General features: G+C 34.6%; 1 non-coding gene across 1 annotated transcript; it reads right to left on the minus strand.

Moving 5' to 3' along the window:
* Positions 1–1868: 1868 nt before the first annotated feature.
* On the minus strand, positions 1869–1940 carry TRNAW-CCA (transfer RNA tryptophan (anticodon CCA)). Its single transcript has one exon. It is a non-coding gene; the product is annotated as a tRNA-Trp (tRNA).
* Positions 1941–9078: the final 7138 nt, after the last annotated feature.

Consider the following 9078-nt stretch of genomic DNA (forward strand, 5'->3'; position numbering starts at 1 on the left):
GCCCAAAGGAGGAAACAACTTAAATATCCATCAATGGACAAATGGACAAACAAAATGTGATATATACATGAAAATAAAATATTCAGCCATAAAAGGAAATTAAGTACGGATACATGCTGCAACACGGGTGATCCTTGAAAACAGTACGCTAAGTGAAAGAAGCTAGTCACAGAAAACTACTACCATATGATTTCATTCATATGAAAGTCCAGACTAGGGACATTTATAGACACAGAAATTTGGGTAGTGATTACTTAGGGCTGGGGGAAAGGGGTCAGAGCCATGGTAACTAAAGGATACAAGGTTTATTCTTCAAATGATAAAAACGTTGTACAACTGACTGTGGTAACAGTTGCATGTATCTGTAAAGATATTAAAAACATCGAACTGTATACTTTAAATGGGTTAACTGTATGTGATTTATAAAATAAAACTATTTTTAAATTCCAGTCATTAAGCCATTTATTGGCAACCTGAAGCTGTCACTGAATTTTGCTCCTCTGCCAACATATGAAAGTGAGTCTTTACTAGAACCTCTTGAGAAACTTCCTCTTCATGTCTTGTTGCCCGAGACTGGGTCTCCTCTCCCTTTCTAACCCAGACACTAGTATGGAACTGGCATCCCCAGACTGGATCACGATTTACCCCACGGGAAGTGGGTCAATTCCTCAATTAAGGTTCTGCCAACAACAGTAAAGAAGAGAACAGCTGTGGCATAGGACATCAATAATGTTTGCCACACACTTAATTTTAGCCTTTTCAGGTTTGAATCCCTTTCCACTACCCTAATTGTTCCTCATAACCACTTACAAAGTTGGTAAAAGAAATAGCTTCATTTTATAAATAATAAACCTGAGTCTCAAAGATGTTAATCATGGTTATTTACACTGTCTGTTAAATGATGGAGCCAAGATTCAAAGCCAGGTTTTTGTGACTCAAGACTTTAAATTAGAATTTTAAAAACCACACCCCTACTAATTAGGATAAAGTATTACTTATAACTTTTAGACCTTCCCATTGAAAGATCCTTTAAATCACAAGACTTATTTAAAGCTCTCTCCTACTTTCCCCTCCAACAAACACAACCAGTTCATTTTCTCCAGCTGACCTCTTTTCAACACATGCAATTGCACCAATATAGCCTGTGCTCCCATTTGAACAAGGAATCGTCCAGCTAAAGACTTTGCATTTCCACTAAAGAGTCTGTTGTATACTTCAAGGAATTCAGTAGAATGCAGCAGAATTTTAAATTGAGTTCTCAGTCTCTGTCTCTAATGGCTTTTCCTTCATAATTATAGTATTTGTAAGGAGTGCATTGTTGATGACAGAAACCCACCGTAACATATTCCATTGTCTGCATTAGCTTCAGATTCTTATTTAATGCCTTATTAATCAACCACAGTCATTCAATAGTGTATCATATTAAATCCCTGAACAACACAAGCAAAGAATTTTTATCTTCTCTCCATGTAAACCATCGAGCAATCTTTTAACAATATGAATCTGTTCAAATATCCATCCACAGTTTGATTACATCTACAGTTCTATTAGCAAACGTCAGCTTAGGTTAGTTCACTGTAAGTAGCTAGAAAGTTGCAAGAACAGATGACCTTAATTGCTTTATTGTTACTATTACTGTAACTGTTTGGAATTCTAGTACATAACACTCTGAGATATTAAATCTCCATTTAGGTCACCAAGAAGCATTACTTAAGTTTGACTTCTTACCCACAGTGAGTGAGTGAAGTCGCTCAGTCATGTCTGACTCTTTGCGACCCCATGGACTGTAGCCTACCAGGCTTCTCCATCCATGGGATTCTCCAGGCAAGAATACTGGAGTGGGTTACCATTTCCTTCTCCAGGGGATCTTCCCGACCCAGGGATCGAACCCGGGTCTCCTGCATTGGAGGCAGACGCTTTAACCTCTGAGCCACTAGGGAAGCCCTCTTACCCAGAAGTCACCCTAATTATTAATACTGCAGATGAGCACATTTAAGACACTTCATAAATGAGTAATAAATAATGTGTATTATATTTATTTTACCACCTATTCCATTTTCACCATCCTTAGGGGTTTAAGCAGTTAGTCAATAAACGAATATAATATTCCACTGTGCACACACACCCAGGAATTACTGGTAAAGAACAACAGTATTATGCCTTTAGGGGGGGAAACTAAAATGAATTTATAATTTTGCTAGCTTACTTGTTTATCTAGAACAGTGATTCCCAACTTTGCTGTACATCAAAATTACCTGAAGAGTTTTTCAAATATGTTGACGCTGATATTCCACCCAGAATCTGATGTAACTAGCCTAGGGAGCAAATTGGGTATCAGATTTTTAAAACATTTCCCAGATGACTGTAACACAAACCCAAAGTTAAGAAAAGCCAGGGTTTTAACTGTGTGTATTTCTGCTTGGCTGTGTGAGTATGCATGTTAGAAGTTGTTATGACAAGGGTAACAAGTAGGAATCCATGGGACATAAAATAGGGGTGGAGATCCCAACATTCCTAGTAGCAGAATGTTTTTTTAAACTCTGAAAATACAAATCAGTAATCAATATATAAATGCATTATTATATTAAACACTGACATATACAATAAATTTCTACTGGATGCCAACCCATTTCTAACCCTCAGGGAATCTCAAGTAGCAATGGAAATTTTCTGATTAAGATCAAATAAAAAAGCCTGTAATTTTATCCTATTTTATTTTTTCCTGCAGCCTAAAGGCCTAATTAAAATAATAATTTATTCCATAGATGCTGGCTAAACACTTAGGTCTTTGGAGTACTTTGAGTATACATGGAATTGTTCCACATCTATAGTCTTAGAGTGAGTAACTACATGTGAACTACATGGCATATGTACTTTTCTAGATTTTTTTCTGTTAACCCCTGTTTAGGGAATTCTTATGAAGATTCCTAAGTCTAACTGACAGCATTCACTGTTTCATTCCTGCTTGGCACTCTACAGATCTGTGCATCTGCCAGTGACAACCTGAATTCTTCAGTGACATTGCCTTTCTTATGTGGCTAATGGTCAGCATTCACCATATAACAAAATTAGCTCTTAAAATCTGTAATGCAACTTCCTCCTTCTTTCAAGGTTAGAAAATAACAGCAGAAAAATTCATAGCTGTCTGGATTCACTGCCATAGCCACAGATCCTGATCCTGCCCTTTTTTCCAATTAGCAAAATGTTTCCTTGGGAACTAAATTACTATTCCCCATTCATCCATCTGCCTCCTTCCTCCTTGCATGCAGGGAAGGTATAAAACGTATTTTGCAAACAATTTGTAGAGATATCATAAAGAAGTTGCCCAGTTTTTCCAAACCAGGCATTTAAAAGGGCTACTGATTTTCTTCCCTTTGTAAAAACTTAAACATACCTTAACAGAACAACTTCCAAAAACTGTTCATCATTTCCACATACTATTTGACAGATTTTACATATGGCTTTTAAATGTTCATGAGCCCAATTAATTTGTCTAGCTCCCTTGATTATGAAAGACCCTCAGAATGATAGAAAACCTTCCTCTTCCTGTTAAACTGAGAGCAGTCAAATTTTTACACCCTCTGCACATGCCCACAGAAGTCTTTTTGCATCAAGGATTGCTTTATCAAACATTTGTTTTCTTTATTTTGTTCTACAAAAACCTTCACTTTTGTCTTTCTTGTACCACGAGAGTCAAAACTTCCTACGTTGTTGTGCTATTAGTTTTATATGTTAACATAATGGGGAAATAGAATCTCTTACTTAAAAATTTCATAGAAGTATAGCACAATGTAGAAAACTGAGAAAATTTATGAGGGGAAAAAAATCACTTATAACCCTACCACTATTTAAATCGTTCTTAGTATTTTCATGTATCCTTTCCAGTATTTTTTCTGTACATTACTGCAAATAATCACACTGTGGATTCATTTCTGTGTCCTGAGTTTTCCAGTTACTATAATCTATGCATTTTCCGTGGTATTACTACATAATGTTTCTATCCATTTTCCTGATTAACTTCCTCCCATTCTGCAGATCTCAATTCAAGGTTACATCTTTAGTGATACCTATCTTGATATCTCAGTCTATGTAAGGCTGCCTTGTTATTTGCTTTCATAGAACCATGTTCCTTTCCTACAGAGCACTAACTATGGTGTAATTCTTTCTTTTTTTAATTTTTTGGCTGTGCCACACCCAGCATACAGAATGTGGGACCTTAACTGCCAATCAGGGCTTGAACCCATGTCCCCTGCAGTGGAAACTCAGTCTTAACCACTCCATAGTATAATTATGTAATCTGTTTCCCATGAGACTATAAGCTCCAAGACAACCAAACCCATGTCTGTCCACTGTCTATACCCATGAGTAGGTATAAAACCTACAGAAATTCCTGAAATGTAGCAGATACCCACATCCAACAAATATTTATTGACATGCCACTGTGTGCCAACAAATATATGTTGAATAAGTAATCCTCATTTTCAATGGTCACCTGACAATTGTCTGATATATACTATCACATATTATCTAACCAATCCATATTGATGGACATTTAGATTTTTCCAAAGTGTCACCATTATTAATAATGCCTTACTGAGTATCTTTGTCTGCATAACATTTTCAATATCTACAATTATTTCCCTAGAACTGTTTCCCAGGATCAGCTGAATCAAAAGGCAAATATACTCTTGTGGCACTTAACACATATTTCCAAATGTTTTCCAATTTATGTTGCCACAAGCAATAAATCAGTGTAGCAGTACCCTTTTGTAATGTTTTTGTTAAGTTATTAATAGATACAAGATACTCTATTGTTTTAATTTACACTTGTAGTTTTAGGTTGAATGTTTTTATGTTTATCATCTGCATTTCTTTACTCAATTGTAACAGTCCCTTTTCTAATAATAATATGATGGTATCACAAGGATGCGCAACACTAGTGCAATAAACATACAGATGTTATTTAAAAATTAATTTGAAAATATGAATACACCTTTAGTTACTTGAATCAATAAATGAATCTGCATTTTCCATGACAATTTTATTTTTTCTTGTTTGTTCAGTCACTAAGTCATATCTGACTCTTTGTGATCCCAAGGACAGGCTTCCCTGTCCTTCACTATTTCCCAGAGTTTGCTCAAATTCATGGCCATTGAGTCAGTGATTAGCTGTAAGGTATAGAAAACCCAAAATAATTGCATCATAGTAGAAGCTGACTTCTCTCCCAGGCAAGTGGCCTAGAGCTGTGCGGCACTCCACAGACCCTGGCTCGTTCATATAGATCTACTCTGTGTGTCCTCCACCTGACAGCCCAAGAGGGCAGCACCTCTGTTCCAGGCGGCAGACAGACGAAGGGATGAAGAAGAGGCAAATGGCTTATGCCACTTAATGTCTCTTCAGAATGTTTTCCAGAAGTTGCCACGAGGTATTTCTATTTACAACCCATAGGCTAGAGCTTAAGTCACAGAAATATAGACTCTATTTGGGGTAGTCAAATGCTCAATTAAAATTCTATTTCTACTAGTGGTTGCCAATGGGGGGGAGGAAGAGGGGAGAGGGTTGGATTGAGAGTTTGGGATTAACAAATGCAAACTGGTATATGTATAGAATAGATACACAACAAAGTCCTACTGTACAGCACAGAGAACTATATTTAATATCCTTGATAAACCATATGGAAAAGAATATGAAAAAAATTATATATGTGTAAAACTGAGTCATTTTGTTGTACAGCAATAACTAATATTGTAATTCAGCTATATTTCTATACAAATAATTTTGCAAATCCCATCTCTGTTGAAAAAGATAAAACACTGAAGAACTACAACTAGCTTCTGCCACAGTAATGTGATACAGTTCAAATAACAGATAATTTACAGATGTTCATTTTTATATATTACAAATCTCATCAACTCTAACTAGAGCTTCTGGCAGATGCAATCATGACCAGTTGACCAAAAAACGGATCAGATCTCATCACAAGTTTATTCTGCTTGTTTTAAAGGGCCCTGCAGCAGCTAGACTTCTTTGAGTCCTCTTAACATGTGCATAAAATAGTCACAGAATCAGGCTGCAAACAATGGACCAAATATGTCATCTCACAAATCCAGCCACTGTCTATTTCAACTTTTTTCTTTTCCCTTATGATATATTAATATATTTTCTGTTGAGACAATTAGAAAACTCAAAAATTGACTTATTCTCATTTATTGAACATCTACTATATATCAAGCTAATAGGTAATTATCAAAAAGAAAAAAAGATGTGAAAAGAACTACAAATAGAATAATGAGATTTAAATTAAATTGCTTACAGCAACATGGATTTGAAAATCATACAAATGGGAAAGATATAGTTAAAGCATCAGATAGCAAAAGTCACTCTTAAAATTGTTAAAAAAAATATTAACAAACAAAAATACTATAAATAAAACACTAGCAGCTCTTACATGTTTTTATCTCATGTGTATTGTATATACTACCTCCTGATAGCACAGAGGGTCTTTCTTTTTCTTAATAATATTCAGCAAACTAGCATTCAGTTAGGACTGCTAACGGACCGATGCAAATGACCTCTCTCAAAAATGGGTGTTGCACTACAAGCACTTCTCAAACGCTACCCTTACTCTAAGGTGGCTCTGCTGGTGTGACTAAGCCAAAAAAGCAACATATTTTCACTGCCATAGACGCATATTAGTATATGCCTTTTGGTTAAGCTTGTTCTTATTTGGTTTCACCTTGCAATCCTACTGCAAATTATAATGTAAAAATTTTAGACATTTGATGTTGTACATATCCTACCTCTTGAGAGGAAAAAAAACATTGCCTGGCTACAGGAAAGAAACATCTTGATAGGGTAAGATATTTGAGCCAGTATTCTTCCTGTATAATTACTGTAAATCAGTGAAAGGGAAAAAATGAATGGTAATTATAGTTCTGAAGAACAAATGGGGGTAACTGTACATTACCCTATAGGATTCTCAGTTCTAGTGAACTGTGATGTCCTGAAAAGCCCCCAGATGGCATTATAGCCTTGTTTTTCCTAAGTCATTTGTTTTCATATGGCACAGATCAGAAACAAACAAGAAATTCCCTTTACTCCTATGATAAACGTGGATATGAAAAATACAATTTTCTTAATCTGTGCACTTCTTCACCTTGAGGAGGTTCTCTTAATTCTGAAGTAGTTATGAATTTGATTTTTGTTTTGATTAAGAGAAAGCATTTTTCAAATAAAACAGTTCATAAACCAAAACTTCCAGAAAGAACAAAATGTAAATTTTTCAGAGATACTATTTTATCTCTAAAATCCAATAATGTTTAAATAAATATATATGCACAGAATAAATTCAATCTTAAATGAATAATCTCAGTGAGAAAGAGAACTTTATCAGCACTGTCACTAATTCTATGTGATTGCTGAAAAATTGTTAATTTTCTTAAACTCAGTTTCTCTTCAAAGCAAGACCACTCATTTTTCTTAAACTGGAAACACCTTTGAGATCTCTAGTAAAATGCTAGGAGTAGTGTGAATAGCACGTTTCCAGCTAATACTAAATAATGGAATTTGTGTATTCAATAAATGTAATGTTGGGCATGAGACCAATGTAATTCAAGAGTAAATTACTGCATGAATACTAAACTGAAAATAATTTTTATTAGAATGTGCTGCCCAGTTATTTACACTGAGAAAGATAAACTTGTGTAAGTTGCATTTCTATGTGCCTGAATACATAAGCTTTTAACACTACAACCTTCTGGAAGTTATTCTGAAAGTAGGTAACACAAAATTTATCAAACTATATTTGACAACAAACATCATCATCGATTCTACAGTATCACTTTCTAAGGACATTAATTTTTATATATATTTATTTACTAAATAATCAATATAATAATCAAGTTGAAGGTTTAGGTTGCAATTTAATTTCAATGTTCTTTCCAAATTTAATCTACCCACTGCTGTATCAAACTATCTCTAATTTCAAATATCACATCACTTATCTGTGGAATCTGAAAAAATAAATGCAAATGAATTTACTTACAAAACAGAAACAGTCTCCCAGACATAAAAAACAAACTTATGGTTACCAAAGGAGAAAGGAATGGGAGGGATAAATTAGGAATTGGGGATTATCAGGTACACTTTATTACATATAAAATAAGCAACAAAGACCTGCTAGGAGCACCAGGAACTATATTCAATATCTTGGAATAACCTATACCAGAAAAAATGTGGAAAAGGATATTTATTTATACATACATACATACATATATATATATATGACTTCCTCTGGTGGCTCAGACAGTAAAGAATCTGCCTGCAATGCAGAAGACTCGAGTTCAATCCCCTGGAGAAAGGAATGGCTACTTCCTCCAGTATTCTTGCCTGGGAGAATTCCACAGACAGGGGAGCCTGGCAAGCTAAAGTCCATGGTGTTGCAAAGAGCTGGACATGACCGAGCAACTAACACACACATACCTATTTATATATATAAAAGTCACTTTGTTGTACACCTAAAACACTGGAAATGAACTATATTTAAATTTAAAAAATTACCTCTAACTTAATGTTTTATGAAATTCAAACAAAATTTTATGTATTGAGAATTATTTAAGATTCAACTTGAAAATAGATTCCTATGAAAATATAACAGATTTTAAAATTTTTTTCTAAAGCAATATTGATAGAAACAGTCTAGTCTGCATCTAGATTAGGTAATTTAAAAGACTTTTTAATCTTTACTTTCATCTTTATGTGAATTTGCATTTTTATGTTAAATGTAAAGCCCATGTCAAAGTTTTTCCAATTCTAGGCATGCACTTAAATTTTTTTCCAACTATACTTAAAAATTTCATGGTAACAAAAAGCATGAAATCTTTTCTGCCATCTAACACACACCGATACACAGAAGAAAGCTATTATATTAAAAATTCCAGAAGTTTACTTAAGATGCTGATTATTCACAGCCAATATTAAAGAACATCATTCTTTCAGTGTAATATACTTCAATATGCATTCAATATTTCAGTTGCTCAGTCGTGTCCGACACTCTGAGACCCCATGAATCGCAGCACG

The sequence above is a fragment of the Budorcas taxicolor genome, chromosome 10 (assembly GCF_023091745.1).
Source record: "Budorcas taxicolor isolate Tak-1 chromosome 10, Takin1.1, whole genome shotgun sequence".
NCBI lineage: Eukaryota > Metazoa > Chordata > Mammalia > Artiodactyla > Bovidae > Budorcas > Budorcas taxicolor.